The sequence below is a fragment of the Melozone crissalis genome, unplaced genomic scaffold (genome assembly GCF_028551555.1).
Source record: "Melozone crissalis strain CALT ecotype California unplaced genomic scaffold, PUWL_Pcris_2 ptg000006l_1, whole genome shotgun sequence".
Classification (NCBI taxonomy): Eukaryota; Metazoa; Chordata; class Aves; order Passeriformes; family Passerellidae; genus Melozone; species Melozone crissalis.
The window spans coordinates 38,477,765-38,481,704 of NW_026535784.1; positions in this window are offsets into that span (position 1 = coordinate 38,477,765).

Sequence of the window (3,940 nt, forward strand, 5' to 3'; positions counted from 1 at the left end):
CGCCCGCCTCGGCCGCCGCCGCCACCGGCGAGTGGCGAGCGGGGCCCCGCGTGGGCCGGGGGGCAGCGGCCGCCCCGCCCCGGCCCGCCCCGGCCCCGCCCCTCGGGCACGGCGTGGGCACGGCCCGGGCGGGAGCGGCGCCCCCCGCGCGTCCCCGCTCCGCACAAAGCGCTCTGCCCGCGCCCCGCCGGGCGTGCGCCGCCCGCAGCCGCGTCCCCGCTGCGCCCCCGCCCCGGCAGCGCTCCCGCAGACCGGCTCTGCCTCAGGCACATCCCCGCGGCATCCGCCCCCGGGGCAGGCACACACCCGCACACCCAGCAGCCCCGCGCCGATCCCACAGGGTCCTACCGCGAACCCACCTCGCAGCCCGACACCAGCCTTGAAGACGGTGGGGATCCAGCTGGAGGGCACTGGGAGCCAGAGAGTTCAGAGGGTTCACCCATCTTCACTCATCAGCTTTCCAGACAACGACATGGTGAAGTTCGTCTCGAAGGGATGCTCTGGAAGGGAAAGAAGTTTGCCGTAACTGAAATCAGGATTTGACCTCACTGTGCAAAAACTGCAGACAGCATCTCAGGAAAATATCAAACCTCTGCTGGTGTGGGAGGCTGGGCTTCATTAAAAGGGAACAAGATGAGACTTTGTTCACTGTAGTGTCTATGCTTTAGGGCAGGCTGGAAAAGGAGTAGTCTTCACTTACCCCGGTACTTGTTCTGTGATGTGTAGTTTTGAGCATCTAAATTCTTCAAAACTAGGGAAAACCAAAACAGTTCTCCCCCTGCCCTGGTCAGGGCCTTAGTTCAGTTCCTTACTTAAGTCACCGCTCCTTTAGTGCAACAAAGCATTCCTAGTCTCATACATAATAGTGGATTAAAAAGGCAAATAGGCTTGCATAATGGAGAATCCTATCCCCAAATAACAAAACAGAAACTGGAGATATGCACAGCACTTATAGAAAAAAAATCTTTCTTAGGAACCAAACATCCCAGTAAATTCTTCCCCTTCAGGGAATTTTGGCAGTAGCACAGTTTGCAAACATCCTGGCTGGCTGGTCTTTTGCAGTTGTGGCTGTCTGCTCATGTGCTCTCTGTCCTATTTTGATCAGTTATTAAAACACTCCAGAGACCCCAGAACTCCTCCACTTAATTTGCTGTATTGCCATGAAGACATCTGCTTAACAATCTCCCGCTTCTTCCTTCAAGCAAACCACTCACAGTCAATTTACTGCATCTTTTTGTGTGTGGGATCCCAGAGCCAGCACACCTAGTTGTATGAGTAAATTATCTCTCAGAAATGCCTCACCATGACAGAAACCTCTCTCCTGGCACAGATCAGCTCATCTGTGCGAGGGGGAAATGAGCTGGGAAAACAAATGGCCCAAATTTCTGTCATTTTCTCTATTTTAGCAAGTTTGGAGGAAAGAACCCAGCTCTAACCAGCACAGATGAGGTTGTGGCTGCATGGCTGGCTAATCCTGGAGTGTGGTAATCTTCTTCAAATTCAAGTATCTGAATTTTATACCTGAAACTTTAAAAAAGGCCTCCACTCTTTTCAATAAGAGCACTATAATTTTCACAGCCAGCCTTCTTAGTGAAGAGTCTAGGACAGCTTTAAGAAGAAAAACCAGATTTAAAATTCATGCTATGTTCACACTGGAACACCACTGAAGTGAGTGAATTCTCCTGAGATGTTTACCCCAAGTAGGAAATCTTTTCCCATGCCAGAGGCCTTGGGATTAGAGGATAATTAAAGTTTCTTTTTTTCTAATGAAGTCAGCCTGTTAATGCCCAGAGATTTCAGTAGAAAATTGAACAACCTCTAGTTTTTATAAAACAATTATTCCGTAAGGTCTGAGACCATGGATTTTACGTGTCTGTAAGGCCACGTGGTTTCCTCAGTACAGTATTCATCATTGTCCAGTTTTGGTATTTTCTCAATGTCCGAGAGAACTGGCAGAAAAGAAGCCCTCTCAAGTGGAAAGCAGTACACAATGCCTGCTAAGACATGACTACATATCCTAGCCAGCCATACGTCTCCCAGTGTATTGTTTTCCAGAGCACTGTCACACAACGAGGCACATGGCTCAGAGCAGCCCTGACAGCACAAAGGGAAACTTTAGGATGACTGGAGCTTCAAGTGCCATCCCTCACTGGCAGAAAGGAGACAGACCATCACTGAGTCTTGCTTTCAAAGAGTCATCTGTAAGAGTAACTCTTGGGAGCAGGCAGGCAAAGAGCACAAACCCACAATGAGTGTCTCTGTAGGCAGACAAAAGAAGCAAAGCCTTCTGGAGATGGGTTCAGTATCCCTCATGACCAGCAAAGTTGCCCAGTTACCAAGATTGCTGGTGCCAGTAGTGCTTTTTACTCCAAGAGACTTAAAAATACCCAGCAACTGGAAAATTGTGATACCTTTTATCAGTTATGGTCTACGCTGTGTGGTTGAGCAAATCTGAGTTTCCACTTGTGGTGCACAGATCTCCTTCTGGCCATGGTCCCTGATGTGCTGGGGTGTCTGCCCATCCCTGCCAGGACTCCAGCCTTGCCCATGGTCTCACAGCTGGTAGATCTTGTGTGTGTGGAAGAGGTGGCACTGTCTGTGCTGCCACCAGTTTGCCTGTTCATATGCAGCAAGAAGAAGGCACCTGTGGTGGAGGCAGGGGCAAGCAGTGCCAGCACCTACTGCCTGTGGGGTGAAAGGGCGAAGGGGCACCCTCCAGCAGGCTCTGGGGATGTCAGTGCCCTGAGCCAGTCAGAGGTTGCCTGAGTCACATCTCTGGAAGCTGCCTCTCCATGCACAACAGACCCTTTGCCTACTCCAGAGGTTGGTGACAGTTTCTGTGCCCTTTTTCTCCCCTGTCCAGGAAGAGCAGATTAAAAGCATGAGCCATAAAGAATGAAGGATGTGGTCTGTTAGCCACCCTCCATGGGAGTTACCCTCACTGCTAACATCTGGAGGCCAAAAGCATGAACTCTGTAGGACCTGTCTACCTTGCAGGGCTGGAGGGAAGGCCTAAATTGCTAACCCAACCCCGTGTGCAGGCAGCAGCTCCCCATCCCACCCTGGCTTCCATGACAATCTGCAGATCAGAATGCCAGCCAGCGACAGGCACCGCTATTCCTTAGCTCGGGGCACTGTGTCAAAGGGGGAGCTTGGTTCTCCATACCCAAGAGCAACAGTGGCTGTTAAGAAATCGTGGGATAATAGCCCTTTTGATGGATGCCCAGCTTGTGCTGTTGGGATGCAGAGGTTGTGGTGGAGCTGGGAAGGGGGAGGGAGCAGAGAGGCATATGACAGTGCTGATAACAAGTGGGCTTTGTATGCTGTGGCCAGGGACTCCCACAGCTGCTCCAGTCCCCGCTCTCTCTTGAGGTAGTTTGGGTGGGAGAAGAAGCTACAAAAGTTCAAGCAAACGAGGATGACATAGATAAGATTTTAATGACTCAGTCCCTGCTTCTGTTTAAGAGATGAAACTGTAACAGAGCACCTCCTCCTTCCATTCAAGCAAGGTCTCTAGAGGCTTCTCTGGCTGGTGGTCTGTCTGTTGCAGTTCCTCCTGGACAAGGAATGCCCAAGTGGGTCCATCCAGCTTGTTTCCTTTCCCTGTGTAGGTGTGGTGAATACTTGGAGCCCATGCCGGCCAGGAGCCTCATCTGCTTCTTGCCATCACTCAAAGGGTCTTGGTGATGCTGATGTAGAGTCTGGTGGTAATCTGGAGCACACTCTTGGAAAAGGGCAAGGCAGGTCATTGCCTCCAAATTATCCTGTCCCAGCAACCCTTGCAAGAAAAGGAGTAAATCTGGGGGTGGGCGCCATGACAGAGAGCGGACCATGGGAGCACACAGCATCTGACTCCTATTAACTCTGGTTCTACATCACCTGTCATCACTTGATGACAGTGTCTTTTTTGTTACGATGCATATTCTCTGTGGATTGGGAG